Here is an 18,157-nt window from a genome sequence, read left to right as displayed (position 1 = left end):
GTAAGTGCTGGGCGCGGGGAGAGCAGTGTAAGCGCTTGGTGTTGGGGGAGCTCTTGGTGTGGGGGTGAAGTTTAAGTGCGCTGGGTGCTGGGGGGAGGAGTGTGAGAGCGCTGGCTGTGGGGGGAGCACTGGGTACAGGGGGGGCAGTATAAGAGCACTGGGTGTGGGGCGGGGGAAGCAGTGTGAGAGCGCTGGGTGTGGGGGGAGCGCTGGGTACAGGGGGGGGGCAGTATAAGAGCACTGGGTGTGGGGCGGGGGAAGCAGTGTGAGAGCGCTGGGTGTGGGGGGAGCGCTGGGTACAGGGGGGGGCAGTATAAGAGCACTGGGTGTGGGGGGAGCGCTGGGTACAGGGGGGGGAGTATAAGAGCACTGGGTGTGGGGGGGAGCAGTGTAGGAGCACTAGGTGTGGGGGGAGCACTGGGTACAGGGGGGGCAGTATAAGAGCACTGGCTGTGGGGGGAGCACTGGGTACAGGGGGGGCAGTATAAGAGCACTGGGTGTGGGGGAAGCAGTGTAGGAGCACTAGGTGTGGGGGGAGCACTGGGTACAGGGGGGGGGAGTATAAGAGCACTGGGTGTGGGGCGGGGGAAGCAGCGTAGGAGCGCTGGGTTTGGGGGAGCGCTGGGTGTGGGGGGAGCGCTGGTTGTTGGGAGAGTGCTGGGTGTGGGGGGGGAGGGGGTGCTGGGTGTGTGTGTATGTGGCGGGGAGGGGGGGGCACTGGGTGTGTGTGGCGGGGGGGGGTGAGGGGGGGTTCCTTACCGTGTCTTGCAGTCGCCTTGATTTTCATCTGTAAAAGACTGATTAGAGTCTGAACCTATAGGGTCTTGAACCAGTTAGGATACATACCGCTGCACCTCTAGGGCTGGACAGGGGCACAGTGCAGGGCACCTCTAGGACTGGACAGGGGCACAGTGCAGGCACCTCTAGGACTGGACAGGGGCACAGTGCAGTCTAGGACTGGATTCAACTGAAAATTTAACTCGACGCTCAACCTAAAATACACTGGACTTTAGGAACAAAGGTGCACTGCGAATATATATATATATATATATATATATATATATATATATATATATATATATATATATATATATATATATATATATATATATATATATATATATATATATATACACACACTAGCTGAGAGACCCGGCGTTGCCCGGGATGTAAATGCGTAATAGGTAGTATTATTTATAAATCGTGGAACAATAGGTGAGTATTTGTTGTAAAGGTTGGATAATAATGTTGAAAAGAAAGATGGAATAAAATGTAATACGATGTTGTTTAAAAATGGTTTATTGTAAACACACCACAGTACAATGTATATTTTGGTGACTTAACAGATGTAAAAATGTGAGGCGTGTGTCCTGCTAGGGTGTGAGGCGGCGGGTGGCACATGGGTTGTGAGTGCTGTCTGTGAGTGGGGTTGTGAGTGCTGTCTGTGAGTGGGGTCCTGCTAGGGTGTGAGGCGGCAGGTGTCGCGTGGGTTGTGAGTGCTCTCTGTGAGTGGGGGTCCTGCTAGGGTGTGAGGGGAGGGAGAAAGGGGAGCGGGGGGGGGGGAGAAAGGGGAGCGGGGGGGGGGGGGAGAAAGGGGAGCGGGGGGGGGGGAGAAAGGGGAGCGGGGGGGGAGAAAGGGGAGCGGGGGGGAGAAAGGGGAGCGGGGGGGAGAAAGGGGAGCGGGGGGGGAGAAAGGGGAGCGGGGGGGGAGAAAGGGGAGCGGGGGGGAGAAAGGGGAGCGGGGGGGGAGAAAGGGGAGCGGGGGGGAGAAAGGGGAGCGGGGGGGGAGAAAGGGGAGCGGGGGGGGAGAAAGGGGAGCGGGGGGGGGAGAAAGGGGAGCGGGGGGGGAAAAGGGGAGCGGGGGGGGAGAAAGGGGAGCGGGGGGGGAGAAAGGGGAGCGGGGGGGGAGAAAGGGGAGCGGGGGGGGAGAAAGGGGAGCGGGGGGGGGGGAGAAAGGGGGGGAGAAAGGGGAACGGGGGGGAGAAAGGGGAACGGGGGGGGAGAAAGGGGAGCGGGGGGGGGAGAAAGGGGAGCGGGGGGGAGAAAGGGGAGCGGGGGGGGAGAAAGGGGAGCGGGGGGGGAGAAAGGGGCAGCGGGGGGGGGAGAAAGGGGAGCGGGCGGGGAGAAAGGGGAGCGGGGGGGGGGAGAAAGGGGAGCGGGGGGGAGAGAAAGGGGAGCGGGGGGGAGAAAGGGGAGCGGGGGGGAGAAAGGGGAGCGGGGGGGAGAAAGGGGAGCGGGGGGGGGAGAAAGGGGAGCGGGGGGGAGAAAGGGGAGCGGGGGGGGGAGAAAGGGGAGGCGGGGGGGGGGAGAAAGGGGAGCGGGGGGGAGAAAGGGGAGCGGGGGGGGAGAAAGGGGAGCAGGGAGGGGGAGAAAGGGGAGTGGGGGGGAGAAAGGGGAGCGGGGGGGGAGAAAGGGGAGCAGGGGGGGGAGAAAGGGGGAGCGGGGGGGGGGAGAAAGGGGAGCGGGGGGGGGAGAAAGGGGAGCGGGGGGGAGAAAGGGGAGCGGGGGGGGAGAAAGGGGAGCGGGGGGAGAAAGGGGAGTGGGGGGGGGGGGAGAAAGGGGAGCGGGGGGTTCAGTGGTTCCCAAGGCAGTGGTTCCCAAACTTTTTCGGTTCAAGGCTCCCCAAGGCGATCAGGATTTTTACGCGGCGCCCAAAGTAAAAACAAAGGTGTATATACATACCTAACAGTTGCAGTGCGCAGTTGGTGTCTCTCTCACACACTCTCACTCTCTCTGACCTCACTCTCTCTCTCTGACCTCACTCTCTCTGACCTCACTCTCTCTCTCTGATCTCTCTCTCTGACCTCACTCTCTCTCTCTCTGACCTCACTCTCTCTCTGACCTCACTCTCTCTCTGACCTCACTCTCTCTCTGATCTCACTCTCTGACCTCTCTCTCTCTCTCTCTGACCTCACTCTCTCTCTCTGACCTCACTCTCTCTCTCTGACCTCACTCTCTCTCTCTGACCTCACTCTCTCTCTCTGACCTCACTCTCTCTCTCTGACCTCACTCTCTCTGACCTCACTCTCTCTCTCTGACCTCACTCTCTCTCTCTCTCTGACCTCACTCTCTCTCTCTCTCTGACATCACTCTCTCTCTGACCTCACTCTCTCTCTCAGTCTCCCGGTGCTGCTCCTCCAGCGTGCGCGCCGGGCCTCCCTCTCTCAGCGTCGCTGAGCCGGGCTGAACAGATGCACAAAGCCCCTGCATCTGTAATCAGCGCTGCTATAGTTCCTCTGGCCTGGGACATAGTAAGCGCTTAGGTGCTGCTGCTCGCTCTTGCTTGCTGCCGCTCGCTCTACCAGGAGCTTTTCGCTGTCCTGGCAGAGGAGACAGCAAGCGCGCTTGGTAGGCGGGTATCACTGTGTGTGTTTGTCACTTGGTAGCTGTCAGTGTGTGTGTGTGTGTGTATATATGTATGTGTGGTGTATATGGATGTGTGTGTGGTGTGTGCGTGTGAATATATTTATCAAAGTTGCACAATGTTAATAAATAATTTATTCTCACATGTCTTTTTTTTTTTCATTTTTAAATATTATATAATGTACACACACACACACTGTGTGTGTGTGTGTGTGTGTGTGTGTGTGTGTGTGTGTGTGTGTGTGTGTGTGTGTGTGTGTGTGTGTGTGTGTGTGTGTGTGTGTGTGTGTGTGTGTGTGTGTGTACATTATATAATATTTAAAAATGAAAAAAAAAAAGACATGTGAGAATAAATTATTTATTAACATTGTGCAACTTTGATAAATATATTCACACGCACACACCACACACACATCCATATACACCACACATACATATATACACACACACACACATATATATATATATATATATATATATATATCACACATACAATATATATATATATATATATATATATATATATATATATATATATATATATATACATACACACACCACACATATATACACCACACATACACATTATATATATATATATATATATATATACACACCACACATTATATATATATATATATATATACACACACCACACATACACACACATATATACATATATACACACACACACACACATCACACATATATACACACACACACACCCTGCAGGCCGTTTCACACACACACACACACACACACACACACACACACACACACACACACACACACACACACACACACACACACACACACACACACACACACACACACACACACACACACACACACACACACACACACACACACACCCTGCAGCCCGTTTTACACACACACACACACACAGACACACACAGACACACACACACACACACACACACACACACACACACACACACACACACACACACACACACACACACACACCTACACACACACCTACACACACACACACACACCTTGGTGCTGTGTGGTGGCTCTGCAGTTGCAATGCCGGGCAGGCTGCAGCCCCATTGGATGGGAGCGGTCACGTGACCGCTCCTCTGCTTCCCCTCAGAGGTTTTTTTTTTTTTTTTTAATGAGCTAGCAGCCCTTGTTTCCCGCTGCTGGCGGCCCTGATCGCGGCGCCCCTCTAGCCAAGCCGCGGCGTACCAGGGCGCCGCGGCGCGCACAGTTTGGGAAACACTGCTGTACCTGATTCGGCAGTCTGTGGTAGCAGACGTGAAGGTTTTGATAGCTGTGAAGCGTGGCCCCAGAGCAGGTTGAGGATTAGAGGATTAGGTGTTGCAAAAGCAAAGCGTGAGGGGTGGGACAGTGTGGAAGTATTAGGGCATTGGTGTTGGACGCAGGCCAATGAGAGGTGTGCGGGGGCGGGCATTGGACGCAGGCCAATGAGAGTCAGTGAGGGGTGGGACAGTGTGGCATTGGTGTTGGACGTAGGCCAATGAGAGGTGTGTGGGGGCGGGCATGGCCTGAGCAGGAGTGACAGGCCCAAGGTCCAATGCGATTGACCCTTGGGACCCAGACATACAGTGATTTCACAAATATATAGTAGATATAAGATATATATATATATATATATAAACCCAAGAACACAGATACCTGCACTCAGAGTATAATACTAATTCAAATAGACTACAATAGCCTGGGATATCAATTGCCCCACTAGTGGGGTATTTAAGCCACTTTTCAATGACACACTAGAGTGAGTACTGACTCACATAGCCAAGAAAAATAATAACGTTTTATTAATATTCGACAGCGACGACGTTAAAAATATATATACATAGTACAATAATGTTAAAATCCCCCAAGGGGCTTAAATACCCCACTACTGGGGCAATTGATATCCCAGGCTATTGTATTAGACTCTGAGTGCAGGTATCTGGGCTCCTGGGTTGGCCTTGCGCTAACTTTTGTTCTTTACCTCTAGGACTGGACAGGGGCATGGAGCAGGCACCTCTAGGACTGGACAGGGGCATGGAGCAGGCACCTCTAGGACTGGACAGGGGCATGGAGCAGGCACCTCTAGGACTGGACAGGGGCATGGAGCAGGCACCTCTAGGACTGGACAGGGGCATGGAGCAGGCACCTCTAGGACTGGAAAGGGGAACCGAGCAGGCATCACTATGACTGTACAGGGGCATGGAGCAGGCACCTCTAGGACTGGACAGGGACATGGAGCAGGCACCTCTAGGACTGGACAGGGGCATGGAGCAGGCACCTCTAGGGCTGGACAGGGACATGGAGCAGGCACCTCTAGGACTGTGTCCTGGAACTAGATTCCACATTTCTCTGTCTCCCTTTGCAGCTCATGGGATTCATGTCTCCCTAGTTTAGCTGCCTGCTATTTTCCCTGTCCCAGCAGCTAGCTGCATGTGAATAGGCAACATTATTGTTACATGTTGTTTACACAGCCTGTGTTGGTTGCCTGCAATCTCCTATTCTCCTAGCTGAGAGTGGGCTATTCCAACCCCCCTGTCCTTGCTGACAGTTAGTATAGTCTCACTTCCCTTCAGTGTGACCCTTGCTCCTCACTTCCTTTTCACCCTGGACTCTGAGTGAGTACCTGCCTGCTATTTGCCCCAGCAAGGCCTTTCTGTTTTACACTGCCTTACCTTGATACACTGCACTTCAGACAGAGAAGCCCTCTCTACCCACACTACATCTACAAGCACCTTTCTTCCTGTGATTTCCCTCAATAAAACTAAGAAAGAGAAAAGGACTTGTTGTGCTTTGGAAGAGGGAAGGCATGAGTTAAGCTAACTGGAATTATTCATACATCATTCGTGACCCTGGTTCCAGGAAAGGCTGGGCAGGGGCACAGCGCAGGCACCTCTAGGGCTGAACAGGGGCACCGAGCAAGTACCACTAGGACTGGACAGGGGCACCGAGCAGGCACCACTAGGACTGAACAGGGGCACAGCGCAGGCACCACTAGGACTGGACAGGGGCACAGCGCAGGCACCACTAGGACTGGACAGGGGCACCGAGCAGGCACCACTAGGACTAGACAGGGGCACCGAGCAGGCACCACTAGGACTAGACAGGGGCACCGAGCAGGCACCACTAGGACTGGACAGGGACACAGCACCTGGCACCACTAGGACTGGACAGGGGCACAGCACCTGGCACCACTAGGACTGGACAGGGGCACAGCACCTGGCACCACTAGGACTGGACAGGGGCACAGCACCTGGCACCTCTAGGACAAGTACCGTGTAATTCTTCTTTGTTTGGAAGTCAAAGCGATAGAGAACCTCCTCGCCCCCGACATACACCGCGCGCTGCGCAGAGAGATGGTACACTGCGCGGGGCTCCTCGCGGGGGAGAACGAAGCGCGAGAAGTCATCTGCGGGGAGAGAGAGGGAGTGAGAGAGGGGAGGGAGAGAGGGGGGAGGGGGGAGAGAGGGAGGGGGAAGGAGAGAGGGAGGGGGAAGGAGAGAGGGAAGGGGAGGGGAAAAGAGAGAGGGAGGGGGGAAGGAGAGTGGGAGGGGGAAGGAGAGGGGGGAAGGGGAGGGGTGAGTGAGAGGGGGAAGGGGGGACGGAGAGGGGGAGGGGTGAGTGAGAGGGGGGGAGAGGGAAGGAGAGACAGAGGGGGAAGGAGAGGGGAAGGAGAAAGGGAGGGGGATTGGGGAAGGAGAGGTGGGGGAAAGGGGAGGGGGAAGGAGAGGGGGAAGGGGAGGAGGGGGAGAGGGAAGGAGAGAGGGAGGGGAGGGGGGGAAGATGAGAGGGGGGAGTGGGGAAGGAGAGAGGGGGAGGGGGGAAGGAGAGAGGGAGGGGGGAAGAAGAGGGGGGGGAAGGGGGAGAAAGAAGAGGGGGAGGGGGGAAGGAGAGAGGGAGGGGGGAAAAGAGAGGGGGAAGGGAGGAAAGGAGAGAGGGAGGGGGAGGGGGGAAGGAGAGAGGGAGGGGAAGGAGAGAGGGAAGGGGAGGGGGAGAAGGAGAGAGGGGAGGGGGAAGGAGAGAAGGAGGAGGGGGGAAGGAGAGAGGGAGGGGGGGAAGGAGAGAGGGAGGGGGGGGAAGGAGAGAGGGAGGGGGGGGAAGGAGAGAGGGAGGGGGGGGAAGGAGAGAGGGAGGGGGAGGAAGGAGAGAGGGAGGAGGGGAAGGAGAGAGGGGGGAAGGAGGGAGAGGGGAGGGGGGGAAGGAGGGAGAGGGGAGGGGGGGAAGGAGGGAGGGGAGAAGGAGGGAGAGGGGAGGGGGGGAAGGAGGGAGAGGGGAGGGGGGAAGGAGAGAGGGGAGGAGGGGAAGGAGAGGGGGGCGGGGGGGAAGGAGAGGGGGGAGGGTGGGAAGGAGAGAGGGGGGAAGGAGAGGAAGGAGGGGGGAAGGAGAGAGGGGGAGGGGGGGAAGGAGAGAGGGAGGGGGAAGGAGAGGGGGGAGGGGGGGAAGGAGAGGGAGGGAGGGGGAAGGAGAGGGAGGGAGGGGGAAGGAGAGGGGGGAGGGGAGGGAGAGGAGGAGGGAGAGGGGAAGGAGAGGGGGGGAGGGGAAGGAGAGGAGGATGGAGAGGAGGATGGAGAGAGGGAGAGGGGTGAGAGGGGGGAAGGTAAGAGGGGAGAGAGAGAGTTGGTGAGAAATCAGGGGGGAGAGAGGGAGATAGAGGAATGAGAGGGTGGGGAGAGAGACGGAGGGGGTGAGAGAGGAAAGAAGAGGAAATGTGAGACAAAGAGGGAATAAGAGAGGAAGAGAGATAAACAAATTTGAAAACAGAAAAATATAGAGTTTCAGAGGGAAAGATTGAGAGAGACAGACAGACAGACAGACAGACAGACAGACACTCACTCAGTGCCAACATATTATATCTCTGCATGTTATTATATCTCTCTGCGTGTTATTATATCTCTCTGCGTGTTATTATATCTCTCTGCGTGTTATTATATCTCTGCGTGTTATTATATCTCTCTGCGTGTTATTATATCTCTCTGCGTGTTATTATATCTCTCTGCGTGTTATTATATCTCTCTGCGTGTTATTATATCTCTCTGCGTGTTATTATATCTCTGCGTGTTATTATATCTCTCTGCGTGTTATTATATCTCTCTGCGTGTTATTATATCTCTCTGCGTGTTATTATATATCTCTGCATGTTATTATATTTATCTGCGTGTTATTATATATTTATCTGTGTGTTATCATAGCGCTCTGTCTTATTCTTTCGCTCTGCGTGTTATTATATCTCTCTGCGTGTTATTATATCTCTCTGCGTGTTATTATATATCTCTGCGTGTTATTATATATCTCTGTGTGTTATATCGCTCTGCCCATTATTATATCTCTGCGTGTTATTATATCTCTCTGCGCGTTATTATATCTCTCTGCGTGTTATTATATATCTCTGCGTGTTATTATATATCTCTGTGTGTCATTACATATCTCTGCGTGTTATTATATCTCTCTGTGTGTTATATCGCTCTGCCCATTATTATATCTCTGCGTGTTATTATATCTCTCTGCGTGTTATTATATCGCTCTGCCCATTATTATATCTCTGCGTGTTATTATATCTCTCTGCGCGTTATTATATCTCTCTGCGTGTTATTATATCTCTCTGTGTGTTATTATATCTCTCTGCGTGTTATTATATCTCTCTGCATGTTATTATATCGCTCTGCGTGTTATTATATCTCTCTGCGTGTTATTATATCTCTCTGCGTGTTATTATATCTCTCTGTGTGTTATTATATCTCTCTGCGTGTTATTATATCTCTGCGTGTTATTATATCTCTGCGTGTCATTACATCTCTCTGCGTGGTATTATATCTCTCTGCATGTTATTATATCTCTCTGCGTGTTATTATATCTCTCTGCATGTTATTATATCGCTCTGCGTGTTATTATATCTCTCTGCGTGTTATTATATCTCTCTGCGTGTTATTATATCTCTCTGTGTGTTATTATATCTCTCTGCGTGTTATTATATCTCTGCATGTTATTATATCGCTCTGCGTGTTATTATATCTCTCAGCGTGTTATTATATCTCTGTGTGTTATTATACCGCTCTGCATGTTATTATATCTCTCTGCGTGTTATTATATCACTCTGCATGTTAATACATCACTCTGTGTGTTATTATATCTCTCTGCGTGTTATATCGCTCTGCCCATTATTATATCTTTGCGTGTTATTATATCGCTCTGCGTGTTATTATATCTCTCTGCATGTTATTATACTGCTCTGCGTGTTATTATACAGCTTTTTCAAGTTATTACATTTTTCTATGTGTTATTAAGTCTCACTGTGTGTTATTATACCACTCTGCATGTTATTATACTGCTCTGCGTGTTATTATACCGCTTTTTCATGTTATTATATATCCCTATGTGTTATTATATCTCTCTGAGTGTTATATCTCTCTGCATGTTATATATTATTATAGATATTATTACATGTTATTATAGCTCTCTGTGTGTTATATCTCTGCGTGTTATTATATCGCTCTGTGTGTTATTATATCTCTGCGTGTTATTATATCTCTGTGTGTTATTATATCTCTGCATGTTATTATATCTCTCTGCGTGTTATTATATCTCTCTGCGTGTTATTATATCTCTCTGTGTGTTATTATATCTCTCTGCGTGTTATTTATATCTCTCTGTGTGTTATTATATCTCTCTGCGTGTTATTTATATCTCTCTGTGTGTTATTATATCTCTCTGCGTGTTATTTATATCTCTCTGTGTGTTATTATATCTCTCTGCGTGTTATTTATATCTCTCTGTGTGTTATTATATCTCTCTGCGTGTTATTTATATCTCTCTGCGTGTTATTATATCTCTCTGTGTGTTATTATCTCTCTGCGTGTTATTTATATCTCTCTGTGTTATTATATCTCTCTGCGTGTTATTATATCTCTGCGTGTTATTATATCTCTCTGCGTGTTATTATATCTCTGCGTGTTATTATATCTCTCTGCGTGTTATATCGCTCTGCACGTTATTATATCTCTCTGCGTGTTATATCGCTCTGCATGTTATTATATCTCTCGGCGTGTTATTATAGCTCTGTGCATGTTATTATATCTCTCGGCGTGTTATTATAGCTCTGTGCATGTTATTATATCACTGCGCGTTATTATATCTCTCTGCTTGTTATTTAATCTCTCTGCATGTTATTATACTGCTCTGCGTGTTATTAATACAACAATGGGAAAGGGGGAAAGGAGTGGAAACCCTCGCATCAGCCTCTAATCAAGAAAGAATTAACAACGGTGCAATAAGGGGAAGGAGCAGAATTATAACAATTAAACAAAAGACACCCTATGGGCAGCACTCGTTGTGAGCAAATATGAATTGGTGATAAATTTAAAATTAAAATGCTTTAATCGTATAATTTAAAATAGATGTCAAAATTGTTGAAAAAATGGTCAACTGACTGTGGTGACAAAATACAAAGAAAACAGACAAAAATATATAAAATACTATAACTGAGATCTAGGGGGGGAGGTGGAGAGCCCACCTAGCTGCTAACTAGCAGAAATCAACAATCAAGGACTGTAATAGTCAACCCCCTAGTTCAGCAATAACAAGGTTAAAAGGCCTGTAAAGTGGATACAGGTGACGGAGAACTACCCATGCAAAGGTATATACCTATGTGCTATGCACAATAGATTGAGAGCTCACTAATTGCTATTTGATAGTCCACAATGAAGATGGTGAGGAATACCCTAAATAAAGGGTTAAAGCAAGCCTAATTATAGGAGGGTTAATATGGTAGGCAATGTGTTATATTATAGTGTGCACAAGAGCTCACAAAGTGTGGTACTTAGCTCTGGGGCACGGTTCTAGTCCGTATCCAGTTATAGCCCCCTAACATAAATGTGCCACTTAAACATGCTTAATAGTACCTCACAATATACACATAGGTCAGTCAGTGACTATCAATAGCTAAATGTACAAGAGCTTACAAAAAATGTATTTTACAGCTCTGGGGCACGGATCTAGTCCGTATCCAGTTATGGCCCCCTAATTCAAATGTGTCACAGTAACAGATAGGTAAACAGACTGTGATAACGTAGTGAGCAAACACATAAATGAGCCGAGGGGAGAGGAAATGCACGCAATGAAAAAAGTAGTCAGCAGCAATTGCATTTACACGTGCTGGGTGAGGTAATTGGATATATACCGCATCCCTGTGTTAAGCCCTCGTCAGGGTTAATATCGCGGAGTAACGCTGACATAAGCAATTGTACCTGTGGTTCCTGTTCAAAGTCCTGCTGCCATAAGATACCACATAAAGTACCTGGTGTCTGTGATGTATGGACCCAGACTCCCTTAACACGCGTCTCGGCTCTGTACAGAGCCTCTCACCCTCTGCTCGGCATGGGGACGTCAATGCGTGATGACGTCAGTCCTGTAGCCGCCTCCCACCTGACGTACGTTTCGCTGGGGCGCTTTATCACCACCTTTGATAAAGCGCCCCAGCGAAACGTACGTCAGGTGGGAGGCGGCTACAGGACTGACGTCATCACGCATTGACGTCCCCATGCCGAGCAGAGGGTGAGAGGCTCTGTACAGAGCCGAGACGCGTGTTAAGGGAGTCTGGGTCCATACATCATAGACACCAGGTACTTTATGTGGTATCTTATGGCAGCAGGACTTTGAACAGGAACCACAGGTACAATTGCTTATGTCAGCGTTACTCCGCGATATTAACCCTGACGAGGGCTTAACACAGGGATGCGGTATATATCCAATTACCTCACCCAGCACGTGTAAATGCAATTGCTGCTGACTACTTTTTTCATTGCGTGCATTTCCTCTCCCCTCGGCTCATTTATGTGTTTGCTCACTACGTTATCACAGTCTGTTTACCTATCTGTTACTGTGACACATTTGAATTAGGGGGCCATAACTGGATACGGACTAGATCCGTGCCCCAGAGCTGTAAAATACATTTTTTGTAAGCTCTTGTACATTTAGCTATTGATAGTCACTGACTGACCTATGTGTATATTGTGAGGTACTATTAAGCATGTTTAAGTGGCACATTTATGTTAGGGGGCTATAACTGGATACGGACTAGAACCGTGCCCCAGAGCTAAGTACCACACTTTGTGAGCTCTTGTGCACACTATAATATAACACATTGCCTACCATATTAACCCTCCTATAATTAGGCTTGCTTTAACCCTTTATTTAGGGTATTCCTCACCATCTTCATTGTGGACTATCAAATAGCAATTAGTGAGCTCTCAATCTATTGTGCATAGCACATAGGTATATACCTTTGCATGGGTAGTTCTCCGTCACCTGTATCCACTTTACAGGCCTTTTAACCTTGTTATTGCTGAACTAGGGGGTTGACTATTACAGTCCTTGATTGTTGATTTCTGCTAGTTAGCAGCTAGGTGGGCTCTCCACCTCCCCCCCTAGATCTCAGTTATAGTATTTTATATATTTTTGTCTGTTTTCTTTGTATTTTGTCACCACAGTCAGTTGACCATTTTTTCAACAATTTTGACATCTATTTTAAATTATACGATTAAAGCATTTTAATTTTAAATTTATCACCAATTCATATTTGCTCACAACGAGTGCTGCCCATAGGGTGTCTTTTGTTTAATTGTTATAATTCTGCGTGTTATTATACAGCTTTTTCAAGTTATTTCATTCTTCTGCGTGTTATTAAGTCTCACTGGGTGTTATTATACCGCTCTGCGTGTTATTATACCGCTTTTTCATGTTATTATATATCTGCGTGTTATTATATCTCTCTGCATGTTATTATATCTCTGTGTGTTATTATATCTCTCTGCGTGTTATTATATCTCTCTGCATGTTATTTTATCTGTCTGTGTTATTATATCTCTCTGCGTGTTTTTATATTTCTCTGCATGTTATTTTATCTGTCTGTGTTATTATATCTCTCTGCGTGTTATTATATCGCTCTACGTGTTATTATATCTCCCTGCATATTATACATATATTATAGATATTATAATATATGTTATTATATCTCTCTGCTTGTCATTACATCTCTGTCTGTTATTATATCTCTCTGCGTATTATTACACAGCTCTGCATGTTATTATATCGCCTTGCATGCTATTATATTTCTCTGAGTGTTATTATACCACTTTTTCCAGTTATTATATTTTTATGCGTGTTATATCGCTCTGCGTGTTATTGTATCGCTCTGTATGTTATTATATCACTCTGCGTGTTAATATATATCTCTGTGTTATCTCTCTCTGCATGTTATTATATCTCTCTCTGCATGTTATTATATCTCTCTCTGCGTGTTATTATATCTCTCTGCGTGTTATTATATCTCTCTGCATTTTATTATATCTGCATGTTATTATATCGCTCTGCGTGTTATTATATCGCTCTGCGTGTTATTATATCGCTCTGCGTGTTATTATATCGCTCTGCGTGTTATTATATCTCTCTGTGTTATTATATCTCTCTGTGTATTATATCTCTGCGTGTTATTATATCTCTCTGCGTGTTATTATATCTCTCTGCGTGTTATTATATCGCTCTGCGTGTTATTATATCTCTGCGTGTTATTATATCTCTCTGCGTGTTATTATATCTCTCTGCGTGTTATTATATCGCTCTGCATGTTATTATATCTCTCGGCGTGTTATTATATCTCTGTGCATGTTATTATATCACTGCGCGTTATTATATTTCTCTGCGTATTATATATCTCCTTGTGTTATTATATCTCTCTGCGTGTTATTATATCTCTCTGCGTGTTATTATATCTCTGCACGTTATTATATCTCTCTGCGTGTTATTATATCGCTCTGCATGTTATTATATCTCTCGGCGTGTTATTATATCTCTGTGCATGTTATTATATCTCTCTGCGTGTTATTATATCTCTGTGCATGTTATTATATCTCTCTGCGTGTTATTATATCTCTCTGCGTGTTATTATATCTCTGTGTGTTATTATATCTCTGCACGTTATTATATCTCTCTGCGTGTTATTATATCGCTCTGCATGTTATTATGTCTCTCGGCGTGTTATTATATCTCTGTGCATGTTATTATATCACTGCGCGTTATTATATTTCTCTGCGTATTATATATCTCCTTGTGTTATTATATCTCTCTGTTTGTTATTTAATCTCTCTGCATGTTATTATACCGCTCTGCGTGTTATTATACAGCTTTTTCAAGTTATTTCATTCTTCTGCGTGTTATTAAGTCTCACTGGGTGTTATTATACTGCTTTTTCATGTTATTATATATATCTGCGTGTTATTATATCTCTCTGCATGTTATTATATCTCTGTGTGTTTTTATATCTCTCTGCGTGTTATTATATCTCTGCGTGTTATTATCATTCTGCGTGTTACAGTATATCTCGCTGCATGTTTTTATATTTCTCTGCATGTTATTTTATCTGTCTGTGTTATTATATCTCTCTGCGTGTTATTATATCGTTCTACGTGTTATTATCTCTCCCTGCATATTATACATATATTATAGATATTATAATATATGTTATTATATCTCTCTGCTTGTCATTACATCTCTGTCTGTTATTATATCTCTCTGAGTATTATTACACAGCTCTGCATGTTATTATAACGCTTTGCATGCTATTATATTTCTCTGCGTGTTATTATACCACTTTTTCCAGTTATTATATTTTTATTCGTGTTATATCGCTCTGCGTGTTATTGTATCGCTCTGTATGTTATTATATCACTCTGCGTTTTAATATATATCTCTGTGTTATCTCTCTCTGCATGTTATTATATCTCTCTCTGCGTGTTATTATATCTCTCTGCATGTTATTATATCTCTCTGCATTTTATTATATCTCTGCATGTTATTATATCGCTCTGCGTGTTATTATATCGCTCTGCGTGTTATTATATCTCTCTGCGTGTTATTATATCTTTCTGTGTTATTATATCTCTCTGCGTGTTATTATATCTCTCTGCGTGTTATTATATCTCTGCACGTTATTATATCTCTCTGCGTGTTATTATATCGCTCTGCATGTTATTATATCTCTCGGCGTGTTATTATATCTCTGTGCATGTTATTATATCTCTCTGCGTGTTATTATATCTCTGTGCATGTTATTATATCTCTCTGCGTGTTATTATATCTCTCTGCGTGTTATTATATCTCTGTGTGTTATTATATCTCTGCACGTTATTATATCTCTCTGCGTGTTATTATATCGCTCTGCATGTTATTATGTCTCTCGGCGTGTTATTATATCTCTGTGCATGTTATTATATCACTGCGCGTTATTATATTTCTCTGCGTATTATATATCTCCTTGTGTTATTATATCTCTCTGTTTGTTATTTAATCTCTCTGCATGTTATTATACCGCTCTGCGTGTTATTATACAGCTTTTTCAAGTTATTTCATTCTTCTGCGTGTTATTAAGTCTCACTGGGTGTTATTATACTGCTTTTTCATGTTATTATATATATCTGCGTGTTATTATATCTCTCTGCATGTTATTATATCTCTGTGTGTTTTTATATCTCTCTGCGTGTTATTATATCTCTGCGTGTTATTATCATTCTGCGTGTTACAGTATATCTCGCTGCATGTTTTTATATTTCTCTGCATGTTATTTTATCTGTCTGTGTTATTATATCTCTCTGCGTGTTATTATATCGTTCTACGTGTTATTATCTCTCCCTGCATATTATACATATATTATAGATATTATAATATATGTTATTATATCTCTCTGCTTGTCATTACATCTCTGTCTGTTATTATATCTCTCTGAGTATTATTACACAGCTCTGCATGTTATTATAACGCTTTGCATGCTATTATATTTCTCTGCGTGTTATTATACCACTTTTTCCAGTTATTATATTTTTATTCGTGTTATATCGCTCTGCGTGTTATTGTATCGCTCTGTATGTTATTATATCACTCTGCGTTTTAATATATATCTCTGTGTTATCTCTCTCTGCATGTTATTATATCTCTCTCTGCGTGTTATTATATCTCTCTGCATGTTATTATATCTCTCTGCATTTTATTATATCTCTGCATGTTATTATATCGCTCTGCGTGTTATTATATCGCTCTGCGTGTTATTATATCTCTCTGCGTGTTATTATATCTTTCTGTGTTATTATATCTCTCTGTGTTATTATATCTCTCTGTGTTATTATATCTCTGCATGTTATTATATCGCTCTGCGTGTTATTATATCTCTGCGTGTTATTATATCTCTCTGCGTGTTATTATATCTCTGCGTGTTATTATATCTCTCTGCGTGTTATTATATCTCTCTGCGTGTTATTATATCTCTCTGCGTGTTATAATATCTCTGCGTGTTATTATATCTCTGCGTGTTATTATATCTCTGCGTGTTATTATATCTCTCTGCGTGTTATTATATCTCTCTGCGTGTTATTATATCTCTGCGTGTTATTATATCTCTCTGCGTGTTATTATATCTCTGCGTGTTATTATATCTCTCTGCGTGTTATTATATCTCTCTGCGTGTTATTATATCTCTCTGCGTGTTATAATATCTCTGCGTGTTATTATATCTCTCTGCGTGTTATTATATCTCTGCGTGTTATTATATCTCTCTGCTTGTTATTATATCTCTCTGCGTGTTATTATATCTCTGCGTGTTATTATATCTCTCTGCGTGTTATTATATCTCTGCGTGTTATTATATCGCTCTGCGTGTTATTATATCGCTCTGCGTGTTATTATATCTCTCTGCGTGTTATTATAGCTCTCTGCGTGTTATTATATCTCTGTGTGTTATTATATCTCTCTGTGTGTTATTATATCTCTGCGTGTTATTATATCTCTGCATGTTATTATATCTCTCTGTGTTATTATATCTCTCTGTGTTATTATATCTCTCTGCGTGTTATTATATCGCTCTGCGTGTTATTATATCGCTCTGCGTGTTATTATATCTCTCTGCGTGTTATTATATCTCTCTGCGTGTTATTATATCTCTGCGTGTTATTATATCTCTCTGCGTGTTATTATATCTCTCTGCGTGTTATTATATCTCTCTGCGTGTTATTATATCTCTCTGCGTGTTATTATATCTCTCTGCGTGTTATTATATCTCTCTGCGTGTTATTATATCTCTCTGCGTGTTATTATATCTCTCTGCGTGTTATTATATCTCTCTGCTTGTCATTACATCTCTCTGTGTTATATCGCTTTGCATCGATTTGCGCGTTTCGGTGCCACTGCGCCTTCCTCAGGGATATAATGAAGCACTGGTCAATCCTCTTGTTATGCATGTGATAGTCGTTAGCCTGTTCTCCAGTTGGTTAGTGCATTAATTAGTGATTGCTGACCGCATATCCATATACTCTAATCACTTAATAATTCCTAACTTGGCACCACTGGGGTGTGTTTTGCCTGGATTGAGCAGTGTCCCGTGGTATTCTATGGTTCATGCCATTTTAACAAGTGTAACACTAACCATATACATCATACAAAATATACATACAAATCTTAATGTTATTAATACATTTATTAAAATCATAACAATTGATGAATGAAATCCTCTAAAATCTCAGTTTCAACCTGTCTTTTCGGCGCATGGCCTCCTGTGCATGATATACTTCTAATAAAGTGTGCACTCATCTTCCTGGCGTGGAGAACTGGCCACGGATGTGTCTACATCCTAACCCAGGGGTGGGGAACGTCAGGCCCGAGGGCCGTATAAGGCCCTCCAAATCATTTGGTCTGGCCCTGCTAAGGCAACTGCTATAATCGGGGTCGCGCTAATTTTTTTAAAAATGGCCGCTGT

The 18,157-nt window shown here is 45.0% G+C and overlaps 1 long non-coding RNA gene across 1 annotated transcript; it reads right to left on the bottom strand.

Moving 5' to 3' along the window:
* Positions 1-766: 766 nt before the first annotated feature.
* Positions 767-11,808, bottom strand: LOC142479736 (uncharacterized). Its single transcript, XR_012794408.1, has 3 exons — positions 11,607-11,808; positions 6,642-6,775; positions 767-787 (listed from the first exon to the last, which is right to left on the bottom strand). It is a non-coding gene; the product is annotated as an uncharacterized LOC142479736 (long non-coding RNA).
* Between the last annotated feature and the right edge of the window lie 6,349 nt (positions 11,809-18,157).

This window comes from Ascaphus truei, unplaced genomic scaffold (genome assembly GCF_040206685.1).
Source record: "Ascaphus truei isolate aAscTru1 unplaced genomic scaffold, aAscTru1.hap1 HAP1_SCAFFOLD_241, whole genome shotgun sequence".
In the NCBI taxonomy this organism is placed as follows: domain Eukaryota; kingdom Metazoa; phylum Chordata; class Amphibia; order Anura; family Ascaphidae; genus Ascaphus; species Ascaphus truei.
Note: the sequence above shows the minus strand (reverse complement) of the source record. Positions and strands in the feature narration are given on the sequence as shown.